The following is a 13,931-nucleotide window of genomic DNA, read 5'->3' as shown; positions in this document are numbered from 1 at the left end:
GTTCACTGAAAAAAAAAAAAAAAAAAACCAAACAAAAAACTGTGCACCTAGAAAATTCATTTTCCAGTGCCAGATAGCTCACTTCCCACAGCTCTTTCTGCTCTCCAAAAATCAGCAGTGTCTTTGAACAGCTGACAACATTTTAAATGGTACATCTGGAGAAGCAAAAACACCAGCAAACATCTGTTTTTGTTGTTGAACAAAAATAAACAGCACAAAGCTGAAAGCTGAGCCGGGAAAAGCTTTTCAGATATAGCTAACGTTTTGTTTATTGCACAACCCTGTCCATACGAACCGATCTCGTGCTGGTGGGTGGATCCGAGCGTTGCTGCTACGTGCTGTAGATCCATGGCTGTGGTGGAGGGGGCCATGCCAGTTCCCAGGGCTGGATTCATGAGGAGGCAGGGGTGAGAGCTGCGGAGGCACAGCGCCAGTGTGAGGGCTGGGTACCCCGGGGGAGGCACGCCTGCACCCACTCACACGGTGAGTAAGAGCCCTTGGAAAGGCAGACAAGGGTCACCTGGCCAGAGGGCTGGCTCATGGGGAAGGATGAAGACCAGAATGGCTCCAGCACCTGGGTGTTCATGTCGTATTTTGAACTTCAGAGGAGTATTCCCCTCCGCTAGCTCCTCCACATCAGCTTCACTTCCATAAACTCCTCTCCTCGTCGCTGTGAAGGTTTTACGTGAAAGCTGGAAAGGGGCACGGTGATATCCCAGTGGACATCTCTAATTGGGGTTTAGAAGATTCCCTGCGCATTTTCAGAACAAGGTGCAACTTCTGAAGAGATCTGAACTGACCTCCCTAAAAGGTGTCCCCAAAACCATGCTCTTAAGGTGCTGATTCTGATCTTGCTGCTGATTCTCACTGCAGTTAAACAAGAGCCATCTCTGACCTCAGAGCTGTTATTCCAGGCTTAAAGCGTTGTGCTTCAGTCCTCGGTGAAGCTCAACATGCATCAGTTACTCACAGGATGGATACTATGGTGCTGTAATAGATACATGAACTGTGCCAAAAATAATCTATGAGAAATCAACTTTATTGTTGACTCATAATTGCTCTAAAACTTATTTATTTAGAATAAAACTGGCTATGTTCGCCAACCCAGGGTTCTTGTCAGTCCAGAATGAGAATTAATTACATCTGAACTGAAGGGGAGATATCAGTTATATAGAGAGAATTACGTTGAAAATAGGAGGCCCATTAATTACTGGTACACTGTCCCTTGAAGATACTGGAGTTGTGGATTAATTTTTTCTTCTTTCTGAAGTGATCTGAACTCACTGCCTACAAGGCCCTAAAGAATTTCAGAAAAAACAATGCACGTTATAAGACACTCTCTAAGGAAAAATTCTACAAAAATTCTGCCCTTGTTTCATTGTACAGGCTAACAATTGAGTCAAGATTTTTTTCTAGAGAAAATGTCATTAAGCAGATTTTCATTTATCTTAGGTTAGTGAAAGCAGCCATGAGGCTTACTTCAGTAATCTACCACGCTGGATTAGATGTGGTAGAAAATGCTTCTGTTTTGGTTTCAGGAGAGTATTTTAGATTGTGTATCTGCCACTCATAAAAAGTCTGGCTAAATATTTGAAATTTTGAAAATTCTTATGAAAAATCTCAATTCTTTTGTGGTTTGTTTCTTCCCCTGCCCCCCCCCCCCCCCCCCCCCCCCCCCCCATTTTCCCAGTGTTTGGTTTTGGTGTTTGAATTAGATTGTTTCAAAGTACAATAACATTTTTTTATTTTACTTTTTATTTTTATTTAAAATAATTATTTTAATGTGATAGGACATTTAAAAAAGTTTTTCGAAAGTCTTTTTTCATATTGGGAAATTCATCAAACCTGATTCCTCCCCTTGTTTCAATTCCAATTTTGGCAACCTGATGATTCAAAGTGAAAAAGTTCTTTTAACATTGAATCTGGTGAAAAAAAAATCAGGTTTTTTTTGTCAGAGACACTACTGCTGACAACACAGGCTGGGAAGTTTGTTTCTTGCAGTGTCCAAAGAAACAAATTGAGAAAAGTCTGAGCTGTGCTCCTTGGGAAAAGTCTGCTAAGAAACAGCTACAAAGCAATAGACATCAGTCCAACAGAACAACAGACACCCTCCAAAATCTTCAGCTGCTGCTGTGCGTAACACCTAAATCACCTGAATGAGAGGTACAGGGAGAAATTACAGTGACAAAAATGGAGTACTTGAGTCAAAGAGGAAAATTCACTAAAAGAATAGAGGGCTTTCAGGAAAGATAGGAGTACAGAGATCACTGGAATAGAAGAACAGACCAAAGCCCAGGACACCTGCAGACTCCATCCTGTTATTATGCTGCTTTGATTGTAATGAGAAAGAGTTGGGTTGGTTTAGCTGGGTCTTCTCAGCCATTTCTTGCTCTGCAGTGCTGGTAGTGCTTTGCAGTGCTTTTGACATAAAGTGTAAAAAAAAAATTTTTTCAACTTCTCAGGTAGACAAAATTTGTCCTTTAAAAAATGCCCCAGCATTGATGAGGGGTGAGGTGAGCAGCAGGGCACGCCAATGCCTTACACCAGGGCTTTAACATCTTACAGCTCCCATCAATCTATCCTGTCCATCCCATAAGCACAGCAGTCACCACAACTGGATAACAGAAAATGGGATATTTGTCCAAATTTCAGCTTCTTCGCTGGACTGCAGCCTGGAAGGGCTGAGCCTACAGTGCATTCAGCATGCTTACTGTTCGCTAGGAGTGACTTTGCACAGACGAGGGGTATAGAAATATAATTTAACATCAAATAAATGGAGTCAAATAATATTTTTTTTTAACTGGTGAGTTTAACACGAAGGGAACTTATCATTTAAGAGAATAAACTATTTAGAATCTAAACATAATGTTGTTCTTTTGATTATTGTCTTGGTCTTTGTCAGTTTTCAGATAATACTACCATAATGTATCTGCGTCTCTGTGCAATGCTGTAGGTCACATCTTTTATGGTTCTTCGTAACATCACAGTTGCTTTTGACAGGATTAAGAGAAGAAGACATTTTTCTTAACTATTAATTCTGATCAGTGCTGTGGTCAAGAATGGACCGAGCTTGAACAGATGAGGCATGGTGATGGAGCACCTGGTCTGCACGGCAGCGCAGGAACACCGAGTACTGAGATTTATCCCCCTGCGAACACACCCCTTGTAATGCCAGTCTTCCCCCACATTACACAACTGAACTGTGCATCCATCTGGGAGGCTCGGCAGATGGACTTCTTTGTGAACATAGGATAGGTGTTAGCCAAGGAACCAGGTCATGGAGCTGCAGATGAAGGGGAAGATGTGCATAGCCAGCTGTGCTATTTCATTTGCACAAGCGGCAGATTTTGAAGCAAAGAAAGTGGTAAAAAAGAAGTGACTGAGGTGACACCGAACCTGGGAGAATTATGTCTTTAACTGATCTCAAGATAATTTTTCTAGCTTAGTTCAGACTTGGATGGATCACAGCTTCTATAAGCTGCTGATTCAGAAGAGAAGATGGCTGATCTTTTTCTCCAGCAAAGTAAATAAACAGAGCTTTAGAAAGGCAAAAAAAAGCTCCCTTCTGCTTTCCAGCACTTCTGCGGGGCTCCTGGGGTTATGGAGATGTTAATTCAAACGACTGAGAAAACATGATCCAGTTCACTGATAGGTTTTAAAAACAGATTTTTTTTTAATGCAATGGAAACAAAGGCTGACATGAAAGATTCAAAATAGAAGAGAACAGCTTCTTCTTAAATCAGTATAAATTGTCTGTGTGTCATGGCAGTGAACATGTTTCCTTTTTTTTTCTTTCTTTCAGGAACTACGTAACCACAGAGTTCCTGTTTACTGTATTTCTTAAGGATAAAGTTTTCTGCGGTAAGAGACACCTAAGACCATTAGGCACGCACACTACAGATCTAAAGAAAGTCTATTTACCAGAGCTTCCAGGAAAAATATTGACAGGGCAGTAAAAATACTTTCCTTGATTACTCAGGCTCATATTTTAAACCTAAAATTACAGGAACTTTTCTCTTTTACCAATTTATTTTTAGCATCTTTATTTTTTCTTTCTTTTTCTTCTTCTTCTTCTTTTTTTTTTTTTTTTTTTTGCTTACCTTTTAATGCATGGCAAGTTTCCATTGATTTTACAAACCAGGGTCAAATTTGGTAAATGCTTCTAATATGCCTTATCCCTTTTATCAATATTTTCATTAAGTTAGTAGGAAATGATCAATAGAAGGTAAATTTACCTTTTGTCAAGAGCTGACAGATGAAGCTACAGTGTGTTTCAAAGAATATTGTCTCTCCTTCAATTTTTTAATAACATATGGGTAGTGATATCTGTGTAATGAAACTAAGCTGTCTACATATTTATGTAGTGCATATTACTGCAAAATCTGAACACCAAGCAAACACTGATGAATTATCCTGGAAGCTCTTTGGGAAGAAAAATATTTCCTTTTCAAGCTATCAAGGTGCGCAGATAAGTTAAACTGAATGTCAGGCTATTTGCATTTTATAGACACAGAGGATCCTTTGGTCTTAGATAGAGGGGGAACTCCAAACTTCTGGAAGTGTTTTTCACTGCAGAAGCAGGCAAACACATTGAGTTGTCATCTAACACACATGCACAGATATGGAAGGTCAGTATCTCACGTGTGGTTCTGATCAGCCCAAACACTGTAGAGTTTGAGGGCCCTGTCCCTTGGGAGGGAAAATGAGGCTGATTTCTGCAGGCAGCTGGATGTTCTCCGAGCCTCCAGATTTGCCTCTCAGGCAAGTAATTTTCCTGCTCATCTACTGACACAATGGAAAACTTTATGGAAAGCTGAAGCTATACAGTCATCTAAAACAGATCTCAACATCTCCTAGCTTGTGGTAGGTATCAAAAAAGGTATATACATCGCAGAGTAAACTGGAGCAAGTTTTGAAGTCCACCAGGAGAAAAGCTACCCCTTTCAAAATGAGCAGGGCTTGTATCAGTTTTGCCTCTATCTCACCAGAACTATCTGCAGGTCTTACAGATGGAGCTATCTGGACCTGGACCTCCAATTTTCACCAGTCTCTTTGTGTTCCCAGGAAAATGGCCTACATACTGCTTTGATCAGATAAAGTTTTGGCATCTGGGTTAGAATGGGAACTTTCAAGCTTTTCAAGTATGAATTCCTTAATTCAACCTCCATGTGGAAAGATAACACAGGAAGGAAACCGCCGTGCATTTCAGATGCTCATCCCATTTCTAGACACAGTTTGTCAGAACTAGTGTTGCTTCTGCTTGAACTCTCTCTACACCCTCCCAGTCAATATTTATCTTCAAATCATTCCCTTTTCAATATTTCAGAAATGTTATAGACTAGATAGTTGTGGCATGATCTTACAAGGGAAAGAGCATATCTGGACATCAACTCAAAAAAAATATAGATGAGCAGGGAAACAAAATGGAAAAAAGGTTTTAACAAATAACCAAAGCTGAGAGACAAATCATAGGAAAACAGTATCTACAGAAGGGATTAGCTTGTTTTAGAAGGATGAAGAAAAAAAAAGATTATTTTTTGTGTGTTTGAGTTTAAGGATGTGTGTATTTGCTCTGATTATCCGGGAGCTGCTAGTGCAGAGGTAACTCACAATACCTTTTAACTCTCTTACTCGCTTTCTAGTCTTTTTGTCTGTTACTAATGGTATTTGTTCTATACACACACACACACACACGCATATACACACACATTATTGTACTGTACTGTGATGTGATGTCCAGAGTACGTTTTGTGGACTGCTAGAAGAAGTGCATCTTTTGCGTGGTTGCCTGTGACTGAAGGCTGGATTGGACAAATCAAGCTGTGCTTTTGGTAAAATGTGGGAAATTAATTTTCTGCATGCCTGTAAGTGTAAACAGATTTAACAAGAACAAGAGAAATATCATAACCATACTGAAAGCTACTAGGTGAAGTGGTAGCTGAAACCTTTTGGACAAATGCACTGAAGATATTTTGTCTCAAAAGAAGAAGGGAGCCACCATAGCAGTAGCTATTTTATATACAGTACTGACTGGTAGGGAAGACCAGGCTGCATGCTTAAGAAAAGACGTGTGATTTGAATGAAAAGTGATTATTAAATGTTTGAGTTTCATATTCTCAGAATGGTGAGTGAGCAAGAAAAGCACAACGACAAACAAGGGGGTACAGGAGCTACAGGAGAGATGGCAATTACTTCAAGTGGTTGCTCTAAGATGACGTGTGGAACCTATAATGATGCAAAGGAAAAGAGGGAAGTCTAGTAAGAAACCGTTAAGGAAAATGTTTTGATGATCTGAAAGTCTCAAAAGCAGAAGTCAGGTACAAAATTTGTGCTCAGATTAAAGGATTGTCTACTGGGAATAAAACAGAGAAGATGAGATAGAAGAGGATTTTCAGACAGAAATTTGAAAGTCAAAGAAAAGTACAGAATCCTAGAATCCCAGAATGGTCGGGGTTGGAAGGGACCTCTGGAGATCATCTCGTCAACCCCTTCTGAAGCAGGTTCCCCTCGGGCAGGTTGCACAGAGTCACATCCAGGTGGGTTTTGAATGTCTCCAGAGCCTCTCTGGGCAACCTGTCCCAGGGCTTCATCACCTTCTAGGTAAAGAAGTTCTTCCCCATATTCAGAAGGAACTTATTGTGTTGCAGTTTGTGCCCGCTACCCCTTCTCCTGTAGCTGGGCACCACAGAGAAGAGCCTGGCCAAATACGTGAGAAGTCAAAAGACAGAAACACAGTTCCATTGCAAAATTGGAAAAGCGAGACAGCAATGAATAAAGCTGAAAGGACTAAACTAGACCATCCTTTCCTGTCTGCGGTCTTCCCCCAGAAAGGGTAAATTAAGACACATGAAACAATGCATTTTAAGAAGGAGGGTTGCACATGCAACTGAGAGGTGTCTCACTTAATTTTGAAGACATTTTACTCTAGAAGTGCCCATGATCTTTCTGTGGGATCATGATAACATTATTACTGGCTTTCAGGTAGGAGGGAGTTCAATTATCTCTTCCCAGATAGGTCTTTTTTTTTGGATGGGGGAGGAAGAAATGATCATAGATAGTCACACAGTTCCTGGAGTATCTTGGATTCAGGACAAATACAGACATGTGGTGCCAGGAAAGTCAGTCATAGGCTGAGCTGTGGATGAATACAATTAGATACAAGGTCTCATCTCACAAAAATGTTAACAGAAGGTGGCTATAATGGAAAACAAATGGTATCCCTGAAAGAAAAATAACTCTTCCTGAAGCCTGCTGGGAATTCTGAGTTCATATGCAGGCATGCTTCAATGATCCGGAGTTCATATGATACCTTTATATCCAGAAATTCTGCGTCTTTCTTGCACATCTGGTGAAGAAGGAAGAATAAAATATTTTATTTTCCCTGGTTCAGTTCAGAAAATATCACCAAATATAAAGAGCACAGCACCCCAGTTCTTGAAACAGGAATTTTTCCATGGTACCAATCCCATCCTGATCCCGACTGTCCAATAATTTCTCATAGAAACTGAAAAAAGTAGCCATAAGAAAATGTTTTTACAATGAGCACAGTGTTTTTCCCATCTAAAGATTCAGTGTCCATCAGGGGAGGGATATGTCTTCTCAATGAAGGTATATGAACCCAGTAGTGTTCATACATCTTCAGCTAACAGGCTGGATTAGGTTTGGCTAAGATCATACTACACCTTCAACACCTCTGCTCTTGCAAAATCTTTCCACACCAGTCCTGCCACTGGGCTGAAACACACCCTAAAGATACTAAAGAAAACAGGTTTTAGTGTCTAGTGCAGACTCTGTAATTTAACTGCTATTTAAAACCAAATAGACTTGGGCTCTTCCCAGAAGATTTTATGATGGATATCAAAGACTGTCCAAACAAGGTCAGATTTTAGCATGGTAAAGAAAAAGCGGTTTTATGTAAACCCAGTGTGTTGTTTTTCTTAGAACATCAGCCATATTCTAAGCCAGGTAGGCACAGAGCATACTTCCATTCCTTACAGCATTAGCCAGATTAAAGTTTTTTGGGAAGCGGTGCTGTCTTTCCTTTCTATTGGAGTATGTGTCCTTACTCTTGCTGCGACTATCAAGGAGTATGATGGACATAGAGATCAGGAGGTAGAGATGTATATCTAGATTTAAGTACATACAAAGAATAGAAGCAAAATACATTTCTGCTAATCTGAAAGTTGTACTTTTAATTCTTCGTATACTTAATATAGCCTTCAGTTTTAGAAAAATCATCTGAAGTATTCTGGCCATGTAACATAGCTCAACAAGTCATAGGGATGTGGGGCAACCACGTTTTCTCAGTGGCTGAAAATTCTTTTCTTTCACCCCAAACTTGCAGGTATGATCCCACCGCCCAAACAGAACCTTTATTACTTAAAGAGAAAACATCACAAGTGCTTTGGATACATTTTCATCAAGTGCTCTCTTTAGAGATGGCATAAAATTATTAAAGGAGAAATTCTGTCCCAGCTGAAGAATTCTTACTGATCCAAGCAGGAACAAAATTTACTTCTAAGACACTTCCCTCAGCAAGGTAACAAGAAAAATCTTGAAATGGTGATGAGGGCAAAACCAGAGATCTTGAATTCCTGTCCAGAGCAATAACAATGAATGTCTCCAACTTCATGTATGAGGATTAGTTGTAGGATAAAATCACATTCGCTTTTCTCCATTAGAAGAGGCCTACTAATTAGTATCTACTGAAATTATACCCAATATCCTGCACTATTACCCTTCTCTGAGCACATGTCATTAAGGAATCTGAAACATTTTATATATCACTGCTTCCCGTCTTTTTTGAATCTGGAATTTCTCATCACAGTATTATGGCCAAAATGGACGATATTTCATTTTAGATAAATGATGTGTTTCAGATACTTATCTCACTGCTTGTCAGACTTAAAATGGAAGATTTGGAAAACAAACTTTCCCAAGTTTCCCACCTGACCTGCTCCCAGATCAGAAGAGTCAGGGGAGAGAAAGCCTTAAAATCATGGCATTTTTATGTATAGGAAAGCGATTTGAGATCACTAGATGAAGTTTTAATGGCTTATGCTGAGTCCTGGTCAGCTGGAGCCAGTAGCTAAAGCACCTGGTCTCTTAAGCACAGAGCATACATAAGAAAAAAGTCTGAAATTTGTAAAATCTGAACATATTCCGCATAATGGAGTTCTTAAGTTGTGTATTCTTTAAATGTCTGCATGCATCGTACACAGTCTGAGCACATGATGATATGATCTGAAATGCAGGTTTTTAGTGGAATCATTTTGGGATGACTGTATTATAAGTGATGAAACCATGAGAGAATTATATACATCATTCCAAATGAGTGCCAATAAATCTTTTCTGTCTCTCATCATGCATTCATGTTGCACGGCTGGGTGAACATATTGAAGTACATTTTTTAAGTCAGTGCAGATCCTTTTTTTGGATCTGTTTTGAACAGAATTCGATTTTGAATATTATTTTTTTAAAAATTCTAGATTTATCTAAAATAGATGACCCAAAGAGTTGTTCACTAGCATTTTGCCATCATTGCTCCCTTGAATGTACTTGTACTGAAACAAACATCTCGTGCAGGATAGCATGTGATCATGCAATTAAAGACCCAGATGTATGTAGGAAATTCCAGGAGGGAAAGAAGAACAAAAGCAGAGCAAGCTAGCTTGTTAGGAACATCTCTTACATTTTGAACATCTGATTTTGAAATTTAAGAATCTTTTTATTTCTTTCCTCTGTATAAAATAATACCATACTTTCATTCATAGGTTTATGGCATATATGCATATAAAAAAATAAATCCTTATGTTTCAGCAGAAGTGCATGATATATGCATGCATAAGTAACAGAAGAAGTGTCCCCAGAGCCCCCTTTCTAGGCACTAATTCCACTGCCTCTGGTTTCTCCCCGGTTTTGCCTCCCTGTTTTGTGGGTTATCTGAAGATTTATTTTCAAAAGTGAACTCATATGGTGAATGCAAATGGACCATTATATCTGCTTTGAAAGGCATATACTGCTCTTGATAACATTGTATATATCATGATATAATGTTCTTAGCTAAAATATTGTTTCACTCCAGACTGCAAAAGAGCTGAAATACAAATAAAACTAAGGAATGTAGTGAAGAATAGTTCTGATGAAAGCATGTTTTTATGGGCTGTTAAAGCAATAACTCTCAATAACATTAGGAAATTTTCTGCAGTAGTATGCTAAACACCTTTTACCCTGAAAATATTTGTCTTAATAAGAAGTATCTTAATGTGGTGATGGTTCATGTGAGGTTCAGATTCTAGACTTAAGAATGGTACTACCACATGTGTGTGTGTGTATATATATGTATGTATGTATGTTTGTTTGTTAGCAACAAGTGTACAAGGCAAAAGTGAGCTGTCATGCAAGTTTCATCACATTTTGCAAACATATCAGAGATGGACATAAATCAGACTGCAGCTCTGAACAACTCTCAACAGAAATTCAAGCTGGTGGTAAACCCCCTTTGTATCAGTAAAGTTGCTTCTTGTTTCCCTTAGATCTTGTATGTACAGTATGTTATATTTTTGCAACTCGTCTTTGTACTCATCTGCAAGCTATCTAGTATCCTACAGTACTATACAAATAACATATGCTAAACTTTGTTGCATATACCTGCTCTATACCACCTTGGTGCATTTGGGTCCCAAAAGCCATTATAAGACATGGGAATTCTCTATGGAGCACTGTAGTAGTAGATTTTGACGTAGCTTCTACGTCATGGCAATGTCATCATCCGGGGACCACCCTCCCAGATGCATGAGCATCAGAACTGCTGAAAAGCAACATGTTTAAGACAGTACCTTGACATTTCTGGAGTACTTGTTCACCATTTTGTTGCTGTTTTAAGTGTGCTTTAATATACACTGAATTGCCCACAACTTAGAGTACACACCTGTGCAGAAGGAAGTGACAGGCAACATAAACTAAAACTTCTTGATACCTAGGGAAGTTTTGAGGTCCAGGATGGTTTTGTATAAAATTGGCATCTGCCATAATAAATTAATATTTTGCAAAAATGTCATAATATTTAGAAAAAAATGTCCTTTCAGACTGGCTTGCACTTAATGTGAATGTTAAGAATTTGTTGTGTCAAAATGAAATGTTCTGTGTAACTTCTTAACCTATACCTGCCTGTTGAATTGCATAGCTACAAAAAAAAAAAAAAAAAAAAAAAAAAGTGCAAAGATTTTCAGTTCCATCTCATCTTTGAATGGATTACACCTTCCAGAACCTCCGGTCCTAGCAAACTATACAGTGCATCCTGGGAACTACCCACAATAACATGTTAGGAGAGATGTCCAAGCAGAAAACCTACCTAGCAGGGACAGGACAGGACAAATTCATCCCCATTAGAGCTGCCTTGGATTACTGTGCAATTACTGTGTTGCACCCCCCGCACCCCCCTCAGAAAAAAACACCAACAAGCAAACATACAAAAAAAACTCCAAACAACCAAACTCAAGACTTTTTTTTAAGTATTTTGGAAAAAAGATGATAAACTTTGATAGTTCTACGACTTCTATGAATGCCCTTGGATTCATATAGAACAGATTTTTCTTTATAAGAATGACATTTTTAATATATATGGTATTATTACAACCATTCTTAGTACTTTTGTGACTTACCAAGTCAGTGTGTGTAGGGATACTTTAGATATTACCTTGCAGTCTAGCAGCTTTTTTCAGATAAACCCCTTGCTTTTACTTGCAATTCATTCAGAATTAATCGGATCATCTCATACAAGTAGTGCAAAAAGTAAAGGGTGAAATTATGAAATATATTCTTTGATGATATTTTAATGGAATTAGAATATTATTTTTAGTACAGTTGGGTGACAAATACTGGGCCACTGCTTTGAAATCCTCAAAGGCTTATAGTTGAACATTAAAAATGGTGAACAAACAAGAAAGCTTAGAAAATAATTTGAAGAGATTACCTGTACCAGCAAAAGAAATCTAAAAATGATTAGGTCTGTTATTCAAAATTGTGTTTTAATCTGAACGTAATTTTAAGATGCTTCAGGTTTACACACAAAATTCTTGTTAAGTCCTATAAAACAACAATTAGAAGTGAAAAAAGTACTATGTATAAATTCATGACTATTTTTCTGGCCCATTTTCTCAAGGTTAAGGGTTGGTTTGGATTTACTATATGACAATCCAAAACCAGAAACTCTGAAGTCCTTATTATCACTAATGCAAAATTTTTTTTTTTCTTTCATTGACACCAATTCTATACTGGCGTCATTTGTTATTAAAAATACAGGTTAACAGTAAAATAAGCTACAGGAGTAGGATCTACACTAAGAAAAATGAAATACTTCTTTAAACCAAACCTATGAAAATGTAAGATATAGTTATCAGTGCATTTAATTTTAGAGGTAAATAGTCTCCTGTATGAGAAATAATGGCCTCTCCCCAAATAATGGCATTTAGTAATGCAAAGTAAATTATGTCAAAACAGATGCAATCGCAAATTACTCTAGTGAATTAGGCTTCCCTTTTAGTTTAGGTTAATAACATAATTTGAACAGGTGTAACTCTTCTTGCTTCCTCTAGAGATTGAGAGAGAAATCTGGGGACCACAGCTAGAAAACCTTACAGCTGTCAGGTCCCTTATTCCTGCTTTTGTGCTACCTTTCCATGGGAGGCAAAGCAGAGAAGGGGGGTTGGGGTTTCCCAAGTCTGTTTTTAGTTTGCCTAGACTTTTAAACACTGATTTCAAGATATTCTGGTTCATGGTCCTGATCCAAATCCTGCCGAGCACAGTGGGAGAATTCTCAGTGACCTCAATGGGCTTTGAAATTGACTTTATGTACAAAATTTCTGAAAACCAAATCATAAAATTTGGCCTTTCCAAACTGCACGTCTGCCATGTACTCTGTGCACCTTTCACATGAAACTTAAACCCCAGATACGCGGGAGACATCTGCATGGCAGACCACAAGAAAGATTATGCCAGGGAGAGAGAAACATAAAAAGCTGATACCCTTTCTTTCAGCTTGGAGGCTGGATCTGGCTCTCGGGTCTGCAGCTTTTCCAGGTAGCTTTCCTTAACGGAGTGCTGCTGACATGCACGATACTCCTATGGCTTGTTGGAAGGTGGGTGCATCCCAGCCTTGCGGTGGCAATTTGAAGGCAGAACTCTGCTCCTGACGTCTAAACAACTACACGTGTTTTTCTGAGAGGTCAACTGATAAAAAGTGTGTTCACGGGACAGTGGGGTGAGAACCGACTGCTGCCCACCTTCCATTTGCCTGATCGTGCCTTAGGAGATCAGAAGCCTTGAGCGAGATGGCCTTTCGAGAAGATTCATGAAAACACAAGTTTATCAGTCCAGACAAAGGTCACTGGACCTATGCGAGACTTGTAAGGCTGTACCACATTGTGCCCGACTTGGCGAAAGAAAGCGATGGGAGCCCCATGCGCTTGGTCTGATCGTTGTGTTGTCTTTTCTTGCCAGTAAGCTTGTGTCCGAGGAGTGACAGGGAGGGGAGGGGGGGAGTGGCAGACTGAAGGGCACCAGGTAAAGGTTTATTTGAGCCACGTAGAAAAACATTGTTGGTTTTCCAGTTTTCTGAATAGGGTGAGACTCTAAAGTGCAGTGTAGGAAAAAAATCTGATTATCAGATGTAATATTCACGCAAGATTTTTGCAGTTCAGTCTGATCTTTTGGGTATATACAGGGTTTCAGTGTTCCTTAATAAATTACCTCTTCTTGTACCAATTAACCCCCTTCCGTGAGGGTTCAGTGTTTACTTGGGGCTGTGCCAGTGCTAACAGCTATGGTTTAACATTCTTTTTAATGGCTTGCAATTACTACTGAGAGCAAAGGCTACATAAAATATTAACACTTAAGCATCTTTTACACTCCTTTGAACATTAGATTGTGTG

Source organism: Falco punctatus, assembly GCF_963210335.1.
Source record: "Falco punctatus genome assembly, chromosome: 12".
Taxonomy (NCBI): Eukaryota; Metazoa; Chordata; class Aves; order Falconiformes; family Falconidae; genus Falco; species Falco punctatus.
This window is presented reverse-complemented; position numbering follows the sequence as displayed.